The following is a 22,940-nucleotide window of genomic DNA, read 5'->3' on the forward strand; positions in this document are numbered from 1 at the left end:
CGTGCAGTAAATGAGGTGTATGCATACAGGGGGACACATGTTCTGTTCCCTGCATGCACCCCAGGGCTCAGATGTACAAGGGGGCCCTGCAGGGCTCCCTTTGTTTACTCTCCGCCGCGGTGTTCATGGAGTAGGAACCTTCATGTCACCGCCGGTGGAGAGGAAACCCGTAATATGCTTGGTGGGACTGCAGCGGTCCAGCCAAGCATATTGCGGCCTCCTGACTGCCGAAATACCACCAGGGAATGGCGGTTCCCTGGTGGCTGCTGCGGGGCAATGGCAGTCCGATCACCATAATCGCAATAGGGCAGTTGGGAGACAAGTCTGGCAGTCTGTTGACCTCCAGACTCGTAATTGAGCCTCAAGTAAACTGTCAGAGTTACTTAGAAATCCCCAGCACAAAAAAGTACTTACATTGAGGCAATTGTAACGTCAATTGCATAAGCACCTGTACCCGAAGATGACCTCTGCCAACGAAGGAATACAATCCCTCAATTGAAGCGCAAAACATCAAAACACCATTGCCATGTGACTACGGCAAAAGGAAAGTTGCAACTATATAAAATATGAAAAGGGGAGACTGTCATAAATCAACTACTTACGTACAATGAAATCTCATGAAACAATACACCTGTCTACCTAGGCAAAACTAATTACATCAGTATGTTACACACACACACACACACACAGAACTAGGGGTGGGCGGAATTTGTGTAGTTGCGCTAAGCAGAGCTCTGCGAAATGGTAAAAAATCTCCATGAGCACGCAAATGTTACGCGAACACGCGGAATTGCTTGTTCCACCCATTCGCAATGCTTTTTTCCTTTTCACGAATGCTGTTTGCGTGCTCGGGGAGAAATATCTTGCGAACACGCATTTCGAAAGCGCGAACAAGCAAAAAATTCCGCGAACATGCGGATCGCGGAATTTTTGGCAATTACGCGTTCTCCGCGGAACGCAAAATTACCCGAATTCCACAAATTCCACGAGCGGAACGGAATTTACCGCCCAGGTCCACACAGAACACAGAGTAATCACTGCAAGCAAACATGCACAGAGAGGGAGTTATTGAAAACAGAGATTGACATTATGCAAGTTTCAGGAATTTCCAGATTGTACAAAGAATAAAGTGGGGACACTGAAAGACTGTAGGGTCTGATTCACAAATGGCCTCTGCACTTGTGGCGAAGGCCCTCCTGTCTTGGGAGTCTTCGCACTCAGGCCTAATCTCCGTAATGTGAATTCTTATAGCAGAGCTTCAGCCCCGAGTGCGGAGACTCCGCTACGAGTGCAGAGGCATTTTGTGAATCAGGCCCTATATTTTATCAAAAACTAAGGGAGGGGGTGTGAAGTTTGGCACTAACAAGAATGGTGGCTCACTGCTGAAACTCCTGCAAGTCTTGTTTCCTGTTGGCCACATGCCCAACAATATAGGGGGAGGGAAAACGATGGTGTCCTGGCTCATTTGTTTCACAGAAAGAGGCTGGTTGTCTCCGTGAACTTAGACGGTAATGCAGGGCTCAGGATCTGATCTATCATGAGCCACACATACCTGCTGTGATGCAGGCTGCAATTTGATTCGATCCTCTGGGCTGGAACAGCAGATTCAACATCTCCTGCACCTGAACACACATCATCATTGATGTAGAGGTGTGCATCTCATAATCTGGATAAAGCTGAGGTGCGAGAAGCAGGGCTGATGGAGGAGGGTGGACATACCAGGGGTACCCATTGCCTCAGATATGCCAGGAAGAAGTATTCAGTCTGGACAGAGACAGCCTCTGAGCCACTTACCTGGCAGGAAGGAGGCACCAAGTACAACCAAGAGTTCAGTGGCAGTGACGTGGGATCATGATTTCGGTGCTACTTGAGACATAGAAAGAACAAACCACACTGCTGCTGTGGAATGGATGGTAAATAAAAAGCCCCCTAATAACTGTCTGTCCACATTAAGTATAAATCTGTAAATAAAGGATAAGAAAAATAACGACTTTTTTACCCTGTGCTACTATGCCACTATATCCATGTAGAGTTTCACAAGTGATAGACTTAATAATAATTATAATCTATGCGCTATGCAGTTTTCTCATAATCAAACATTTTGACAAGTTGAGAGCCTGAGATTGTAATACAGTACTGCTTGTTACAAAGTGTAGGAAAGCAGGATCTGCGTTTATGGTTACTCCCACTTTGTGCCTGGTGCTATGCTGTTTCTGACTAGTCTGACTAGTCTGACTGGGATCTTGCTAATCAGGACCCCAGTTTCTCTGCTTTCTCCCCTACATTGTTATGGCAAGTACTTAAGTACATCCCAGATTGGATACTGGTGTACCCTTAGCAGTCCCTAGTATATGGTACTAAGATACCCAGGGCATAGGTACCCCAGAGGTCCCCCATTGGCAGAAGCATGTATTATGCCACCTGGGAGTCCATTCAAACTATCACTAAAGGCCTGCCATTGCAACCTGTGTAAGCTGGGGCTAACCCCACTTACGAGAGATATAGGTTTCCTATATCTAGGGTCACTGCACTTAAAACCTATAGGTGACCCCTACCTCAGGCCTTTATAATCCTGAAGGCAGGGTGCATAGTTCTAAGTATGCGGGTGCCCATGCATGAGCAGGACACCCCCACAGCCTTCATAGTCCATTCTCTCGGGTTGTGAGTGAGACAGCCATATAACATATAGAGGGGCACCGCATCATTACGCAATGACCATCTTGAAACTGGCTCTAACAAACCCTGTTGTGTTTGGCATCAAACATGTCAGAATCATAACCCCTAACCGTAAACGGTATGGGAGGTATGATTCCAAGCACTGTAAAGGCCCTACATGAGCCCTCAGTACTCCCGGTACTAGTCTTCTAGACCCGGACAGCACAATATGGCTGCTGCCGACCAGAGACACTATTCTGCCCTCCAGCTGCCGAGCCAAGCTCGAGCAGGGGAAGGCAGAACAATAAGTATCCTTACTCCCAGACAGGTTTTAGTGTATTGGGGCCGGGTGGCAGCACTTGCTAGCACCACTCAATCTGCTTGAAGGGCACATTTGGTGCCCTCCTTGCATAGTCTAGTTCAAACCAGCTCATGGAGCCCTTTGGCTCCCTCACTGGCCTGAAACTGGACAAAGGACATGTGAGTATCCTTCCCACTGTCCAACCACTCCCCTGGGAGGGAACCCTGAATCATCCCAACACTTTCCTTAGGGTACTTAAGGGCTTACCGGAGGGTGGATCCCTAGATTCGTCATGGGACACGATTCAACTCAGACACCACTTCATCTTCGACCGTCTGGGTACATTGGACTTCGCTGGACTTCTCTCTGGGCATCAAGGCTGCAACCGGGAAGACTCCTGCTGCTTCTGATCTCTTCGCCCTGCTCGTCTGCTGCAACATCCGTGCCTGTGCTCCATACAGGAAACCTTCCAAGGCCTGTGGGCATCCAAGACACCTGAAGGAATCTCCCTTGAAGTGAAGAAGTCACTTCCCTGCATCTGCAGGCACCGCAACTAAGCTGACCGGTCTGCTGATCCTGGGCTCCCAAGGACTCCGAAAGGCTCAGCAACACAGGTGGTGGTTCTCCACATCCCTTGAGGACTGCCCTATCTTCTCACCAAGTTTGAGGCCAGTATCCTTCGTAGGAGCCGCAGGAACCAAACCTGTGAGCACTGAGTTGACTTGCCATCAAGATCTTCGGGCTCCAAGTAGCAGCCCCAACCTCAAGCATCTCCAATGACCAGAATCTTCAACCACACCGCATTGCTTGCACCGTGGGCCTGCTTCTTTGGTAAGCTGCTCGCGGTCTTCTTGAGACTCCAGTGCCTCCGGCCTGTGGGTCCTGTCGAGGGTCACATTTGAATTCTTTGGGCCTCACTGATTGCTCAGGCCTGCTCTGACTCCCCTGCATGTGGTAAGTGTCCTGGACAATGCTGGTTCTGACATTGCATCTTCTTAACTTCCTCGCTGGTTGCAGTTACCAAGGCTTGTTGGTGCTCCTGCCGGACGCTGACCCCTCAACTCTCGACATCCAACGTGGGACAGCTCATGTACGGCTCCTGGTCTACCACAGCATCACCTGGTCCAAACACCCACAGTTTCAAGGTCACCATCAGTAATCCTGCAGCACCAGACATCGGTGGGCATTAGTCTTCCGTGTCTCATGGTCACTCCTGAGTGGCATTGACTCTGTCCCCTCTGCTTGCAGGTTCTTCACATCTTGAATCCACCTTTGGGTTCCACCGGACATTTACACCTTCTCCAGCAGCGGCACCTTCCTGAAGTCTCCCATTGAGTTAGACAACGGTTTTCGATGCCACTTCACACCTATGCAGCCGGCTTCCCTGGTGAAGGTAACCTGATTCCAAGAGTATCCACAGGTGGGGTAGCTCTCCAACCTCTTCTCTTAAACAGGGTTTCTTCAGGGTCCACTGGGAAGGGTCCTCTTCCTTAAAGATTTGCAACCGCGACTTACACGCTGTTTGTACGGAGAAGGTGGTCATGTTCCTATACTGCACACTACCTCCGTGGGGCTCCTAGATACTCACCTTGGGTGGTTCCTTGGGTCCCCGGCACTTCTTCTTCCTCTGACTATTGTCTCGACTCGAGTCGTGGTTCGCATAGCACTATTTTAGTATATGGTTTGGTCTACCCCTAAGGACCACTGTGTATTCTGTGCTACTTACCTGTTTCCATTGCAAAGTATTGTGTGCATTGTGTATATCTCCGGCTAGGAGATCTCTGTATGTGTTAGTGAGTGCCTTATGATAAATACATATTTTTATAAATACACTGTGTGGCTCTTTTTCTCTTAATATATACCAATAACATCATGCTCTGGTAAAACAAGCTGCTTTACACTACTTCTGGTCTAAGCCTGAAGACTGCTCTCCACAACTACCACTTAGAGAGTATCTAAGCGGGGAGTGGCTACGGAGCAGATAGGGGAAGACGCGTGAGCACAGAGCTCCGCACTGCCCCGACGAAAGGGCAAGTTGGCGGCTGGGACTGTGCAGTAGCGGAGCGGGGAGCTGGGAGACAACTGTGTGGCCGACGTGGGGACATCGGAGGACGTCGGTCCCGCATGGTGACGATCGCGCTGATACAGATCCCGCTGAGCTGTTTATTGACCGCACGAGGATCGGGGCTGCTCACCGGTGGTGCGGCGCCGGGGAACCTCCTGCCGCTACGTGACACTGTGACTCCGGAGGTGAGGAGGAGCAGGACGGGGGACCCCCGGAGCAGAAGGTACCGTGGAGAGAAGATGAGCGGGGGGCACTTTTGGTCGCGGAAGCCGCTGTGGTGCTGCTTAGCCTCGGCCCGAGAGGCTGGACGAAGGGGAGAGCCACCATTTTAAGTGCTGGGAGAGACGGAGGCGCAGAAGAGACGGCAGACAGCATCGTTGATGCAGCTGAGGCGGGGTGGCGTCCGGAGGCTGCAGGCTGGCGGTGAAGTACTGGTGCAGCACTGAGGGGCAGTGGGAGTGCCGAGACGAGCGGAGCCCAGCCCATGAGGCACATACCATTGTGAAATGAGACAAGTGGTGGCAGGACAGCCCGGTGAGCAGTGGCTTCACTGTGCTGAGCTCCAATGAGGCTCGAAGCACTAATCTGGCGCAGGGGACAGGGCAGCAGGGTTGGACCTGACTGAGCTGATGAGAACAGCCCCCAGCATGCTCCCCAATAACAGCAAACGAGAGGTGAGCTTCAGGGGTGCAAAGAGAGATATTGTGGCTTGGGAGGTGATGCCTGAGAGTGAAACCTTACCAATAAGCACCCAGCTGACTTGAGGCGGACGTATAGAGCAGGTATAGTGCGCCAGGAGATGCAGTGCGGGGGCACTGGAGTGCACGAAAGACGGCTGAACTAGGGATGCGCCGACGGCGAGGACAAACTAGAAGGAGCGGTGCACTCCCGGTAGTCCAGAGGAAAAGGGATAGCGGCAGGCGCATTCTGTGGGAATCCCTGGAGTGGACTGCCATAACCGCATGGACATTTGAATCGTTTCCTCGGTCCTGGGGTGCACATTCCTGGTGCCCACGGGAAGTGAGGACTCCGGGGGGGGGGGGGGGGCGCTGCTGAGTGGTTGGCTGGTGTTAGAGGCTGGAAGGTGCTGTTTGTGGAACATGGCACGGGCCCTGGCTGAGGGTGACTAAGACGGTGGCCCAGCGAGGTATCCACCTGTGAGGCGTGAGGAGTAAATTGAAACAGGGGTACAGTCATTAGGCGGATAGAACCCTGAAGTTATTGCTGGTGGACCGTGCATATCACCAGGCACTGGAGGGAGGCCGGACTTGGTGATCGAACTTGCACTGCAGGTAATAATGGGGAAGCGAAGAGGAAAACCGGTGGGAGCGCCCCCTGAGCAAGAAGAGGCAATGAGAGGGCCGGACAAGCAGGAAGAACATCAGCAGCGATCTGAAGGGATGCTGCAACAACAGGTGGATCAAATACTCCAAGCCACCCCTGACACCAGGGAGGCGCTGCAACTGGATATTGCACATGTGGCTCAAGGGTTGGGGTTGCTCCGAGCCGACCACGCTAAATTGGTTGACAGGGTGAAGCAGACAGAGGCGACTCTGGAGACCTTGGAGCCTGCCCAAACGGCAATGGAAGCCCGAAAGATGGACATCCAGCGCACTGCAGGTGCTGGAACGGAGAGTGGAGAATGCAGAAGGGAGGAATAGAAGAGATAACATTTGCATGGTTGGATTGCCGGAAGGAGTGGAGGGAACCAGTATGGTGGAGTATTTGGAAGCTTGGCTGAGAGCGGAGGTGGCGCCTGAAGACATCTCATCGTTCTACACTCTGGAACGAGCAAATAGAGTCCCGGCGCACCCACTGGCCTCTGGGAGACCGCCTAGGCCAGTGGTGTCTAGACTGCTTCACTATAAGGACAGGGATCTATTGCTACACAAAGCTCAAACGGCAGGTCCATACAAGGTGGGGAATGGGAAAGTAACTGTGTTTCTGGACTACACACTCGAAGTACAGCGCAAACGAACATCGTTTCTGGAAGTCAAAAAGGCACTTCGAGACGAAGGCCTACAATATTCCCTAATGTTCCCGGCACGGCTAAAGATAATACTGGATGGTAAGACGTACTTCCACGACAGCTCCGAGGAGGCCTGGGACTGGCTGGAACTGTACAGGTCTGGAGCCGGAGAAGCAGGGCGTGTCAAGGGTACGCCAGAGGAGGGACCGCGACCACGACGATCGCGACGAACCCGACGACATCACGCGGAGACATCGAAGCCCACTGGAACACAGACAGAGAAAGAATGCTCGGCTGCATTACAGGCTGTTGCGGCCATTTCGCAAGAGACAGGAATGGTGGCAGAGGAGGCGTCAAACTCTGAGAAGGCCTCGGCGGTGTCGGGTACCGAGGAATCGGACACGGGAAGTGTCCATCTGCCGCATGTGACAGCTGGAACGGCAAACGAGATGGTGGATGCATTGTGCCAGGACTTGGCTTTGGGGACTGTTGAGTTGGGGAGGGCTCTGGTTCCGGACTGGGGGCGTCTACTGGGGGTTTGAATGACGCCTGAGTGATGGTGGTAAGAGGAGTCAGTAGGGCCCAGTGAGTCAATAATGTGGTACTCCCGCCAAATTGTCACCCTGGATGGGGCTGACTAGTTTTCTCGGGGATACAGCGCAAGCTACTGAAGGTATAGGAAGTCTACCTTCTGAGGCTTTGAGCCCACCCCCCATAAATTTGTGTGAGTGGGTTTCTTAGGTTTTTACTATAGGAACGGTTTGAGTGATACTTTGGATGGGTACTAAAGTTGTAACGCCTGTCCTGGGAGGGTAGTTGGGGAGAGTTCTGGGTGTTGGTTGGGGTAAGTAAATCCACTGGTGTGTTTCAATGTGTGGGGCACTGTTTCATGAGGAATCGGTTTCTGCATGGGTTTGCAACATGATTTGAAATGTATTACCTGGAATGTATGGGGGCTCCATTCGATGCTTAGATGCCACAAAGTACATGTTTATTTGGTACGACGGGGCACCCACATAGCCTTCCTACAAGAGACGCATATTACTAAATCTGAAGGGCTAGCACTGAAACGTAGATGGAGGGGGCAATTATTTTACAAGACTTATTCGGCATTTGCTAGGGGGGTGTTATATGGGTTAGAGCGGGAGTTCCGTTCCAGCCGACCCAACAATTGATAGACCCAGAGGGGAGGTTTGTGGTAGTGACCGGCCGCCTCAATGGTACCAATGTGACACTGGGTAGCATATATGCCCCTAACGTGGATCAGGCTTCTTTTTTTGGACATTTGTCAAGTAAGCTAGCGCCATATTTGACTGGTTCAACATCGATGGGAGGAGACTTTAATTCCATTGCGGATGTGGAGATGGACAGGTCCCAACCCCAGCTTCCGGATGCCCCGATCCATAGACTCTCTAAGGCTAGACGAGGGAGGCAGAATGATTGGGGATTAGTGGACACCTGGTGGGAGCATCATTTGGAGGAGCGAGATTATTCTTACTACTCCAGCATCCATGATTTGCACGTGCGGCTGGACTCGGTACTATGCACGCCGGATGTGCATGCCAAAGTCGGTAATAGTGAATACCTAGCTAGGACAGTATCGGACCATAATCCGTTGCTAGTGCAGATTGGATGGGTCCAGGAGAGGGCTGTGATACCAACCTGGCGATTGAGACCAGAGGCCTTAGACGATCCGGGCTTTTGCACAGATCTTGGAATGGGTATATCCCAATATTTTGCTGAGAATGAGGGCACGGCGACGTCGGTGATGGTTGAGTGGGACGCCTTTAAGACGGTAGTCAGGGGATTATGTATTGCCAAGATGGTGGGAGTGCGGAAAACGCTATTGAACGATATAGAGGCGGCAGAGCATAGGTTGCCGAAAGCTGAGAGGGTTCGTCCAAAAGATAAGAGCATACACAGGGAGGTTATGGAGGCTAGAGAAGCAGTGGCGGCTCAGGTGGAAAGGCTACGCTCCTTTGACTATAAGTTGTATCAGGCAAAGGTGCATGCAGAGGGAGATAAATCAGGCACGCTGTTAGCGTGATTAGCTAATCCGCATGTCCGGGGCACACCTATATTGGGATTGACGGCACCGACAGGGAATTTGGTGTATATGCAGTAAGGGATAAATGGTCTGTTTTTAGATTATTATGCTGCACTTTACCGTAGCCCACTATGACAGGATGGGGACGCCATAGGGGAGTTCCTCTTTGAATTAATATTGCCTAGTTTGGAGCAAGAACAAGAAGATATGTTAGGGCAGGCGATCACGCTTGGTGAAATCAGGGGTGCGATTAAGAACATGGTGCGTAACAAAACTCCAAGGGTAGATGGTCTGCCCATAGAATTTTACTCTACAAACGCAGATTGCTTAGCGCCACGGTTATTAGCGATGTATCAGGCAGCGTAGAAGGAAGGGAGGCTACCGGCGACCACTCGTGAAGCTATTATCATCCCATTACTGAAACCCGGGAGAGACTCAACCGACTTGTCAGCATACCGTCCATTGTCAATGTTGACCACTGATTACAAAATACTGAGAAGAATTCTTGCTCCTCCCGTACAGGCGATCACGCTTAGTGAAATCAGGGGTGCAATTAAGAACATGGTGCGTAACAAAACGCCAGGGGTAGATGGTCTGCCCATAGAATTTTACTCTACGTACGCCGATTGCTTAGCGCCACGGTTATTAGCGATGTATCAGGCAGCGTAGAAGGAAGGGAGGCTACCGGCGACCACTCGTGAAGCTATTATCATCCTATTACTGAAACCCGGGAGAGACTCGACCGACTTGTCAGCATACCGTCCATTGTCAATGTTGACCACTGATTAAGAAATACTGAGAAGAATTCTTGCTCCTCCCGTACATGACGCAGCTGGTCCACTCGGACCAAGCGGGCTTCATTCCTACGCGAAACACAGCAGTAAATGTGCAACCCCAACCCTTGAGCTACATGTGCAATGTCCGTATCTTGGAGGGGAATCGCAGCTCGACTACTGTGGCAGCGGTCCTCTCAGTAGATATTGAAAAGGCTTTTGATAGCTTAGAGTGGCCGTTTTTATTTCAAGTTATGCGAACGATGGGCCTAGGAGAGGGTTTCGTGAAGTGGACCCGGATCCTTTATCACACGGCGACATCCCGGGTGCGGACGGGGGCGATGGTATCACTGCCATGTTCTGTAGAGCGGGGAACGAGGCAGGGGTGTTCTTTGTCTCAGCTGCTGTTCGCACTAGGGATTGAGCCACTAGCGGTGCGCGCCAGAATGGGGAACTAATATATTGGCCTGGATCTGAGAGGAGACATGCAGTACATCTCGCTCTATGCAGATGATTTACTGATGTATCTGGCTAACACCGCAGAATCCTTGATAGGGGCAACGATGCTGCTGTGAGGCGACAGGGCTTCAGGTGAATTGGGCGAAAACCTGCCTGTTCCTTGTGAGACAGATGGCAGAGAACCCTCGGCAAGTGGGAGGTATACAATGGGAATCACGCTGTTTGCCTTATCTGGGGACCCACATTTACCATAAGCAAGAGGATTTGCTGGAGGGTAATATAAATAGAGCACTTAGAGGGATTAAAAGGAGTATGGCATTTTAGAGCACATTACCACTCTCGGTGGCGGGCCGAGTGGCATTGTTGAAGATGGTGGCGTTGCCTCGGTTGTTATACTACTTCAGGACGCTACTGTTATGCGTACCAAGCTCATTATTCAAAAGGCTCAGATCCTTAGTGGGGGAGTTTATATGGGGGTATGGCAGGCGTTGAGTGGCCTTGACCACGATGATGCGACCCAGAGCGGAGGGAGGATGGGCGGTCCCGGATTTTGAGCAATACTACTTGGCAGCTCAGCTGAAGTGGTTTACTCAGGCAGTGGCAAGGGAATTCAGGGGCCCGGATGGTCAATGGATATCACGTCATGTCTTATCGTTTGTTATACTTGGTCAGCGATTGCGGCTTGACACGTTAACGCATGAAGAGCAGATGCTGAGATTATGCTGGAACCGTAGTGGGGTTCTACGGCCATACGCGCCGGAGATCCCTCTGGGCATGTGCACAGCACTTCCGCATGGGGGAGATTGGTCTACATTAGCTGCATGGGAAGACCAGGGCGTGCAAATGGTAGGGGATCTGTATGAAGAGGGCGTATTTTTGCCTTTCCAGACATTGCAAAACCGATACGGCCTACCCAGGGGTGCTTTCTTGCTGCATTCCACCCTCACAACGGCAATTCAACGTAGGTGGGGTGTAGGGCTAACCGAGCCACAGACATCTCTAACGTGCCAGTATATAGTGATGGCGGCAGGGACCTTCCAGGCCATAACATGCTTATACAGGAGGATGGGGGAGGAAGGGAGGCAGCCGCTGAGTCAATTGCAAGGGAAGTGGGAAGCAGATCTGGGTAAAGAAATCCCTGACACGACGTGGTCGAGAATAGTAAAGGGGGCGTGGAAGAGTACGCGCAATGCTAGGTTTCAGCTCATTAATTTCTATATATTCGCACAGGACGTACTTAACCCCGGCGCGAAGTAATAAATATTTTAATGTAGAAACAGCTATATGTCCACTGTGCAACTCGGAAGAAGCAGATTTTATTCACATGATGTGGAGTTGCCCGCAATTAGGAACATATTGGGAGTAAGTGGTTGAGATCTTATGTGGAGTGACGGACAGGCAGATAGATCCAAACATGGGAGCATGCATGCTACACTGGTTTCCTCATACGAACAAGACAAAAGTAGCGGAATTAGGAAAGACGTCGACTCGGTTGGCCGACCCAGCGAGCGAGGGAGCTATATGCCCGTGACCAACTTACATACTGCATGACTTTAGCAGGATGGTAATGTCGAACACACCGGTGGAGAGGGTTGGGAGGGTCAAAGGGGTGGGAATGTTTCGCGATTAGATGGGAGCCTTGATCGAATGAGCTTGCGGCATATGGATTCACAGAGGGAGCATACCTGGCTATAGTTATAAATTGGACAATGCGTATCATAAGGAGATATGTAAGCGGGGAAGATGGGGAACAATGGAATTGAGTTTTATCTGCATGCCAAGCCAAAGAAATGCGACATAAAAAAATCAGGAAGTCAATATACTGTTATGAGACCAATGTAAGTTGTTTGTTGGGTGAAAATCAATAAAACATATTTATAAAAAAATAATTTAAAAAAATAGAGAGTATCTAAGGCAGTCTAAGACCACTAGAATCACAAGGGTTGTCTGTATCAGTGCAAGGTGTCCACTTACATAAGTGTACATCGTATACTGAGCCAGCCTCTCACACAAAGGAAATTACTTTACAACCATTTTATATTTTGGGATTAGGCACTGTTTACTCACCCTCCCAGCACTATCCAACCAATTTTCTTTTTTAACCACAAGCTTACTATCAGCTTTTAGGGTGACTTTAAATACTCACAATCTTGGACAACAACGTACGTTAAAAAGTCAGTGCCCAAGACACAACAATATTACCATATGGGTGGCCAGGATTAAAAACAATGTCTCCTGGTTACACAGATTCCTACTAACCAACTAGACCACAATTGGGCTGGCAATGATTCTGATGGAAAGACCAAGAGAGTACCCTGCAATGGGAAATGTCACTGTATTGTAAAAAACCAATGAAATTCCCCCGTTATAGTTAGTGCAGGCAACTATAACTCACGCGACCGCAATCCTCTGCTGATGACGTCAGATATTACATCACTGATGATATATGTGTCTTTCTGAAAAATAAATATTTGTAATATATGTATAGCTAAAGATTAATGGAAGAAGACATGGGTAAATAAGTGTCTAAATACAGTGATGTAATATCTGACGTCATCAGCAGAGGATTGCGGTCGCGTGAGTTATAGTTGCCTGCACTAACTATAACGGGGGAATTTCATTGGTTTTTTACGAGTGAAATGTCCAGCTAACTATAACATGTGTGAAACCTATGGTTTTTTAAGTGAATATATATATATATATATTCACTGAAAAAACCATAGGTTTCAGGGGTGTTATAGTTAGCTGGACTTTTCACTTGTACAAAACCATTGAAATTCCCCCGTTATAGTTAGTTCAGCTAACTATAACTCGCGCGCCCGCAATGCACTGCTGATGACGTCACGTATTACATCACTCATGACATGGTCAGTGACATCACTCATGACATCACTGATGACATCTCAAATGACATCACTGATGACATCATCCTTGTGATAGAGTGGGAGACCTCCTCTCACCCTAATATAACCTTTGATACACACATTCAAAAATAGAGACTAAAATTTTCAAAACAATGGACATACCAATACCAGTTACAACAACCTCTTCAGTAATTCGATGCCAGTCTTTTATTTATTTAAATTTTGGTTCCACTTCTTATTCTAATTTATTGGCCCTGATGACCCCATCCCCTGGGCCTGTCTCCTAATTATATTTTTTTGACCCCAATCCCCAGGGCCGGCCACTGTTTTTTATTATTTAAAAAAAAAAAATATTTATAGACACACCTAGGACATGCTGGACAAACCGTACGTACCTATCACCACGGCGATTTGCGTGATATTCATTAAAAGGCGACTATGCATACAATGAATCCACGTGGAATGTATTTACACCACTAGTGAAGCTCTGACATGTCTGATGCCCTACCGTGCCTAATCCCGGTAGACACCCTTGTCGTTTATTTATACAAACATGGGTAGCTATTGAGGGGCACATTTAATATACATGCACACCAAGCCATTCAAAGGGGATTCGACAAAAATTCGACCAAACCTATGCAAGAAACCCCCCTCACGGTTAATAAAACACACATCTACTGCCGGATGTGTAATACTTTTTATTTTACTCTCTGGAAAGGGGACGAACATCACTTGAGAGTCACAGCTCGCTCCTGGCAGAGCCCAATGCTGTGTTACACCCACCATTGCCTGCTGAGTGCCACACACCTCTGTGTTGTATTCCACTAGCTAGTGCATATGCTATGACACTCTCTAGCCCATGTGCACTGTAACACCACCCCGTGAATATGTCATGCCACACTTGTCTTCGCACGGGTTATATTGCCCCATCTAACGTGCCTTCCTGGATGTCTATGTTATAACGCACAGTGCTATGCCATACATATTACAATCTGGGATCCATATCTTTGTCACAGTGCATATGCAACGTTACACTCCCCAGCACATATTTTATATTACAACTTTAGAGACTAGTTAGGTTACACAACACTGCCCTGTGCATATTACACTCCAAGGCGCATATCGCATAGCACATGCTAGTGCCTGTGCTATCTCGCGCTCTCCAATGAATCTGTAATTGCGCACAATGTATTGCATATTATATTTCACGCCCGGTTCATCTTATATCACACTTTTTGGTGCATAGTTTATACCATACACTATATCTAGTTTTCATTTTCAATCGTGCTCTCAGGACTATGTTCTATATAACACTGTGTTCACCTACCCTTTTCACGGGCATTACATTTTGCGATAGGGGGTGGAGGGTCAGGGGATGTTTCTGCCAAGTGAGCCCGGAGTCACAGTCACAAACGTCCTCTTCTTCTTGAATAAAAGTGAGATTATGCTGCATACTTGTTCATATTTTAAGTAGTTTGCACAGACACACGTTTTAAAAACAATAAAGTTCCTAATACCCGCCTTCTCTGAACAGTTAGCTTGCTGCCCCATCCCCCTCCTCTCTATCCTCTGTTGTGTGAATCCATGGACTAGCCTCCTCCCTCCTGCCATGCATGGGCTGATGTGCTGCCACTGCCCTCAATTTAGTATGATGTACCAGTCCACTCCTCCTGCCCTCCATTGCCCAATTCTATGCCCCATCATTGACCTCCTGCTTAAACTCTGTGCTTAGCTTGCTGCCCCTATTCTCCTTCCCCCTGCCCTCCGATGTCTTTGTGCATGCCCCTGCTCCATCCTTTTTGCCCACCATGTTCCATAGACCTGCCACTCCTATCTACTTTGAGTGTTCTGTTGAGCTGCCACTCCCCTCCCACCTGCCTAGCATTGTCAGATGACTATAACCTGTCCCTGCCACCTCCACCCTGCCTGTCCACATGCCATGCCCCTATCCTCTTCCTCCTGTCCTACATGGTCCATTGTACTGCCACACCCTTCTGCCCTCCCTGGTCTGTTGTGCTGCAACTGCTCCTCCTGCCTGCCCCGTGCGGTCTGTTGTGAGGCCCCTTCCCCTGAACTTTGTCTGTGCACAGGTCCTGACCCTCCCTTCTATCCTCCATCGTCCTTTGTGCATGCCCCTGCACCCTCCTTCTTGCCCATCATAGCCATTGTGCTGCCACTAACCCTCCCACTTGCCATGCATGGTCTTCTGTGCTGCCATGGCCCCTCCCACCTTCCCTGTGTGGTCAGTTAGCTGCCCCTGACCCCCTCCCACCTTCCCTCCATGGTCTGTGTGTATGCCATCACAGTCTCAGTGTTGCTCTTCATGGTGTGTCTTGCTTGTAGTGCCCATCCTGCCTGACCTCCATGGCTATCTTGCTGCTCCTGCCCTGCCCCCTTGCCCCCAGCCCTCTGTGTACATGTGCAGACCCCTACTCCCTCCCTCCTGGCTTGTCTGTTCCATTGTAATGCCCCTGATCCGTCCCTCCTGCCCTTTATGGTCTGTTATGCTGCAGCTTTCTCTCCTGTCTGTCCATTATGGTCAGCTAGCTACCATTGCCTCTTGCCCCTCTGTTCTCTGTTGTCCATGTGCATGGTCCTGTCCCCTCCCTCTTGCTTTCTATGGATTGTTGTGCTGCACTCCCGTCCCGCATGCCCTGTGTGGTGTATTGTGCTGCTGCAAACCCTGATGCCTGCCCTGCAGGGTCATTTTGGTGCACCTCTCCATGTCCCTCCTGTCCTCTGTTATCCAAGAACAAGTCCATGTCCCTACCCAATTTCCTTCCATGATCCAATGTACCATACTTGCAAACATTTTGAACTTGGTAAGAGGGAGATTTTGAAAAAAAAACTGGGGTATTGATTTTCCCCTTTGAGTTACATTGAAAAAGAGGAGATTGTAGACAGGAGACAGATCAAATAAAGCCCATTTGAGCTTAAAAACATTGGACGTTTCCTGGCTGAATCGGATCTGTTGGAATGTATGTTTGTACTACCATTGCCTCTTCCTTCTGCCCACAATGGTCTATTACATTGCCACAGCCTCTCTTGCAAGTCCTGTATTGTTGGTTTGTTGCCCCAGCCCCCCTTTCCACTGCCCTCCATAGTTTGTTGTGCTGCCACGGCCCTTCCTGCCTGCTCAGTGTGGTTAAATTGTTGCCTTTGCACCCTCCTACCTGCCTTTAATTTTCAGAGTCCGTGCCCCTGGCCTCTGCCTCTCAACAGTATCCTAATGAACAACTAGATTGCTAACATTCTATATTTATTACAAAAGTGTGGAACGCCTCACGCCATCTTGATGTAATCAAAACTGTAATACCTAGAGCATTTCCTTTAGAAATTACATATATGAGAGAGTCTTATTGGCATCAAAATTATGGTTAGTGCTCTAAAAGACTAAAATAAGGACATATTTTCTGAGTTTTCAAATAGCGACAAAGCACTTTTAAATTATTTGTTATCTTTATGTTTTTTTATCCAGTTGACCACTTGATTAAATGCTGCACTTAGGGGAGAGGATGTGGTGTTACTTCCAGAACTGCAGACTTTGCAACTGGGGAACCAGGTTGGAGTTTCTGCTTCAGCTCGACATTCTGTGATTCTGGTCAAATCACTTAGTCTCCCCATGTCTACAACCAAAATGAATTTGTTCTTGTGTGATGTAACCAATGCTCATGTAAAGCACTCCAATACCTGACAAGTCTGCACTATATAACACTGCAAAAACACAAAATAATAAGTGTTTTGCACACTTCTGTCATTGGGCTATATTTGGGCTACATCTGGGTGATTTTGGGCTACATTTGGGCTCTTTTGTCTCCGGTGGCCATCTTGGGAGATTTATTTGTTATGAAGTTTCCTAATTTCCTCATGTACTGCAGTCTCCTCAGTAGAAAATGCTTTCAGTTTTTTACTTTGATTCCATCATGAAGGTATTCAGATATGTCACACATTTGCCATAAATTCTGAATGTTAGCACTCTAGTTGCTGATTAGATCACTGTAGTAAAACTACTGTTCACCATGGAAGTCTGCTCCTGGTATTAAAAGTGCATGTTTCAGTCTGCATGTCAGAATTTTTTAATGAAATAGAAGAGGATTTGAGAAGTCACTCAAAATGTGCCCTAATTTTTCTTTCTGCAGCACTAATCATACTTTTTATGGCAAAATGAACCCCCTCATTGTGTTCCTTTTTAAATTAAATGTTTTAAGTGTTACCAGTTTATTCCAATCAAGATGGCTTCAGGTGTGCCATACTTTTGTCATAATGAAGACAGTAAGCGCTCTAGTTGTTTTTAAGAACACTCTGGGACATTCTGTCATTGGGCTATACTTGGGCTACATCTGGGTGATATTTGGGCTACATTTGGGCTCTTTTGTCTCCGGTGGCCATCTTGGGAGATTTATTTGTTATGAAGTTTCCTAATTTCCTCATGTACTGCAGTCTCCTCAGTAGAAAATGCTTTCAGTTTTTTACTTTGATTCCATCAAGAAGGCATTCAGATGTGTCACACATTTGCCATAAATTCAGAATGTTAGCACTCTTTTTGCTCATTAGATCACTGACTGCTCACCAGGGAAAACTGCTTCTGGTATTGAAAGTGCATGTTTCAGTCTGCATATCAGAATTTTTTAATGAAATAGAAGAGGATTTGAGAAGTCACTCAAAATGTGCCCTAATTTTTCTTTCTGCAGCACTAATCATACTTTTTATGGAAAAATGAACCCCCTCATTTTGTTCCTTTTTAAATTAAATGTTTTAAGAGTTACCACTTTAATCCAAGCAAGATGGCTTCAGGTGTGCCATATGTTTATCATAAGTAGGACTGTTAGCGCTCTAGTTGTTCTTTGGAACACTCTGGGAAGCTGCAGTAGAACACAAAGGAATCAACTGACAGTCTCTGCCCTTGTTGGATGTACATGTTTTACTGAGAATGTCAGACTTCATTCTCACATGAATGAGAAAGATAATGTGAATTTACAGAAAATAAGCTCTCAGTTTAGCTTATAGATCACCTTCCAAACCTCTGAGGGAAAAGCATGAGAAAATATTTTTCTCTCAATCATGATATCCCAGCAGAAGGCTTTTTCACATGGTGAAATCACCTTAGAACATACCACAATTCCTAAAATAAGTATGGTACCATCAACAAATGATTTATAATGTAACTAAAGTCTTAAAACCTTCTATTAACTGCAATGCTTTTTAATGAGGTGCTATCATGTATATTGGTCCCAAGATGGCTGCCAACACTTCTTGGATGAAGTGCTGACAGCCAATCAGATGTCAGGATGAGATGTGTGGTTAGGCTCCGCCCACATATATATATGATTTTACTTTTGATTTTCTCAGGAACTACTGAACAGATTGACACCAGACCTGCAAAAGGCACTTCCCTGACCTGAGGACTACCTCTCTGCCAAATTTCAAGTAATTCTGTTCAGCCGTTCGGGCTGTACCTTGGACTAAAGGTCCCTATGGAAAATTGCATGGGGAAAACGCGTTTTGGGACCCCCCTTTTTTCTCATCCCCCGCTTGACGAATCCCCCCGAGACTTTCAGGGTAGGAGCGGAGCGGAGCGCCCCACCTATTTTGAAAATTTCGTGATTATTCGTCAACCGGCGCCGCAGTTATTCCAAATAGAATGTTGCGGATTTCCAATGGAAACACGGTCCTAACTATAACTATCTACTGGCAACCGCCAGTAGATTATATATATATATATATATATATATATATATATATATATATATATATATATATATATCCCAAATCTGCCCACATATAGCATACACCTGACCGCTGACTTGACTCTTAATTCATTAACGGCATTGTCATCAGGGTGAGGGCAGGAATGTTTCTCAAATCATGTTTAACAAGCATTGGGCATGCAATAGGTCTCATATTACTGATAGTTTGAGGTATTGGAGTTGAAAATAATAATGCAACGCCAATAGCTCATACTTTCAGTAATGCGAGGCCTAGACTTGCGTAGTGAGCCAGGAACCAGCATTGTATGTCTCAGTGCAGTACCGCAAGCTGCTCCTAGAGGTCCCTAGTGAGCAAGACACCACCACTACATGTCTAGGTGCAGTACCACAAGCTGCTCCTAGAGGTCCCTAGTGAGCAAGGCACCAGCACTGCATGTCTAGGTGCAGTACCGCAAGCTGCTCCTAGAGGTTCTAGTAAGCAAAGCACCAGCACTGCATGTCTAGGTGCAATACTGCAAGCTGCTCCTAGCGGTCCCTAGTGAGCAAGGCGCCAGCACTGCATGTCTAAGGGCAGTACCACAAGCTACTCCTAGAGGTCCCTAGTGAGCATCATAAGCTACCTAAGCGAAACAGTACACAGCTGCTTGAAATATGAGCAATTATATATGTTTAAAGTCGTAAGGCAGTGGTGAAATCAATGGACAGCTGACGATGCATTATAACAAAACAAGCACGCCCATGTTCAGGTAAAAGAAAAACACGTCCGCCATTATCCTATCTAAGGTGGCAGTGCTGCTTAAATTTTAAAAAACATTGTGAGAGGGAGAGAGAGCGTGCCAACAGCAGGCAGAAGAAAGCCAATTAAGAAAATAGTGTTCCAAGGCTCTAATTAAAGCATAAGTAAAAGGGCCCATGGGACCTCTTTTGGTCACATATGGTACTGCACCCTGCAGCAGATATGGTAAATCCACCCTACCCATAATGCATTGCATGCAATCCTGTACTACGAATACATTCAAATAGCTATGCTCATATATACAATTTGTAGCTTTGAAATGTGACAAAATAATTATTAAGTTAATTTTGGATTAGGTTGTACTCTATGTTGAGCTGATGAAGGGAAATTTATAGATGGTCTCATATAAATGTGAGATGTTCAAGTGAGTGAATTAACCACTGCCAGCCTAGCTTAGGACCAAGTGTGTGTCCTGCCTGAAGCCTTTTAGGAAAATAGTGCCTTGAGGCTGTAATTAGAAAGCTAGGGAGTAACAACACATGTAACAGGGGATGTCCTCATGGGAGGTTACAAGGAGCGACAAGGTGGGACTAAAGAGGGACTACAAAGCCTATTGACCAATGAAAAGCCACCATTTACAAAGGACAGGGGCAGGAGGCAATTAAAAAGATGGGCGTAAAGTGGGTGGAGCTTTATGCCCATATCCTGAATACAGCATGTCTCGAAGAGAAAGCGCAAGCGCTGCCTAGGTGAGACCTAAAACTTTTAATAAATACAAACCTGAAGCATGAAGTGGTAGCACATTAATTTGCAATCAGCATATTATCTATTGAAATGGCAACAACATTTCCCACTCACATGTAATTTTACTGATAAAACTATAAAAATTGAGTTTCTGAAAATATTTGTCATTCGCAGATTACCAAGTAAAGTGTTCTATTTATTTTGCGCCTATTTAAATCTTTGACTTGTATCACACTTCTGAATTAAAAAAAAACAATTATTTCGTAATTCCTGATTTTAAAAAAAAATACTTGTACTATTCATTTACATGCTGTTTAAATGCTGTGTGATAGAAAAGAAACAACATTTGACATCTTACAGCCTTTTGTTTCACAGTAAACACAATTTTCCTGGATAAGATAAGAAACAATTAGTAAAAAGAAAACTGACATTTGACCTCTGTCTTTGAAAAGAGGACAAATGTGTCAAGTTAAAAACACGATTTAAAGGCATGTTTACTGCTCATTCACTTTCTGAATGAACAGAACACTTGTTCCTTCCAGCTTAAGTTGACTCAACAGAACAGACTAGTAGGTGCTAAAAATAGCTTGACCTGATAAAATCTGACTCACCATAGCTAATGGGAGAGTAGATTTTTTTATTGATTTCTGCATTTATAGGTTTGTTCTAGAAGTATCCATCTATCTAAGGAGTTGGGTTCATCTTAGACCATAGGTAAGAATAATCAGCAAAATCTGTCTTTGATGCCTGCTTTCCCTTTCTCCCTCCTCCCTTTTCCAGGTACCGTCATCATTGACCATTTAACTTTACTATGAATTATATTTGTGTACTTTGCCTCTTGAAATGAAGGTGGTTACTGTAATTGAATTTTGACTCACAAAATAATTTAGATAAAGGTTTTCAAAACTTCCTTAGGCTGTGGGTATTCAGAGTAAAGAGGTAAATGTCATTCTACCTTAAACTAACTCAGCAACCTGATTTATTGAGGAAAGGGAAATTATAATTATCGAATTGGTAAGACCTGGTAAAGGTGAATAACAAAATTACAGGTATTATACAAAACTGATGTCAGCTGGGTTTTACTAGCTTATTGTATGAATGTGGTTTGGGCCCAGGTGAGTATTAGGTGTATGTGTGACCAGAGCTGGTAACCCACGCTCTATCAGGTTTTTCTTGGTAGCTGAGGCATGGTTTGGTTCTAGTTAGTTAGGTAGTGAAAATTGTGGTTGAAATTATTGATATATGCATTAACACTTGTTGTTGTCATCGTTATTCATGTTGTCTGAAGTTCCCGGGAATATTGAATATTGGGTGGCGAATGGAAGCCATACTGCAGTGAGATTACTTGACAGGATTTGGAAAAGGTGCTGAAAGTTAGGGAAGACTAGAAGCACTAGTAGGGATTATTCTTCTGTATGTAAGTGAGAATAATAGGCAGCAAAGGAGGTTGTTGGCAAAACTTTGGTCTTATAGCACCTAGAAAGGGTAATACAAAAGGAGTAGCAGGTTCTCTGATGCTTGAGTGAAGAGTAAGCGGAAAGGTTTTACTCGTAGTGTGTGAAGGGTAAGCGGAAAGGTTTTACTCGCAGTAAATTAAATTGACAATTCTTTGGAAATTAGAGAATCTGACCCAGTAGCGAATGTTTTATGTTGTTGATTCATGCAAAATACGTATCAAATATTGAGAAATTTAAGTTACGCATTACCTTGTAAAGGAGGGGTCAGTTGCGGGTGCTGCACTGACGTCACAAAAAGCTCCGCTGGGATTGGTAGGACAGCGAGTGTGTGACTAACGCGAAATTTTGTAAAGGAGGGGTCAGTAGAAAGGAGTGATACTGACGTCACTAAAAGCCGCGCTAGCATTGACTAAATGCACAGGGTAAATTGACTTCTGATTGGATGCGAAAATAGAGACGTGCTAATATTGGAGGAAAAGATTGAGTAACTATAAACATAGAAGTCCCAAGAATAATAATAGACTACGGATTGTGTATGTATGATCCCACATTAACAGAGTGTCACCCAGATAGAAATTATTTAGGGTTTGCTTACCAGCAGTACTTAAGAGGAAGATCACGAAAAATGTACGGTGAGAAGAGAAAAATGTAGTTCATGCAGAAAATAAAGAATTATTTCAAAAAAGATAAGCCCATTAAAACTAGAGAAGGAATTCTCATTCCTCCTCCAAAACCCCCCGCATCCTACATGATGGTAGAGAGAGGTTATCATACCTGTGTATGGTTAGATAATTGGATCAAATACACAAAAGATGATGGCTTTCCCAGAATACGGAACATTTAATGGTAGAATTTTACATAATTTACTCACAAGAATGAATGAGTTAGAACCCAGACCTAGATTAACTGAGGCATTTGAACGAGATAGACCAAGGTGTAACAGGAATTTGAGTAGTTTTTACCCAAAATGTCCATGTGAAACCCGAGACAAGCAGTTGAAACAATGGAGGCAAGCCATGTTAACTGAAGGATTATATCCTGTAATGATGGCTGATGAACAGACAGGAAGTAAATGCACAGAGATGAAAAGCATTGAAAATGCAATAGATCTCGCCTTTGATTAAGTTAAAGCCATTTGCTTTGCGAATAGTATTGTATAGCA

The 22,940-nt window shown here is 46.4% G+C and overlaps 1 protein-coding gene across 4 annotated transcripts in view; it reads right to left on the bottom strand.

The window, feature by feature from the left end:
• MAP9 (microtubule associated protein 9) overlaps positions 1-22,940 on the bottom strand; it is a 276,353-nt gene that overhangs the window by 185,090 nt on the left and 68,323 nt on the right. The gene's annotated exons all lie outside the window — the stretch shown is intronic.

The sequence above is a fragment of the Triturus cristatus genome, chromosome 2_2 (assembly GCF_964204655.1).
Source record: "Triturus cristatus chromosome 2_2, aTriCri1.1, whole genome shotgun sequence".
NCBI classification, from domain to species: domain Eukaryota; kingdom Metazoa; phylum Chordata; class Amphibia; order Caudata; family Salamandridae; genus Triturus; species Triturus cristatus.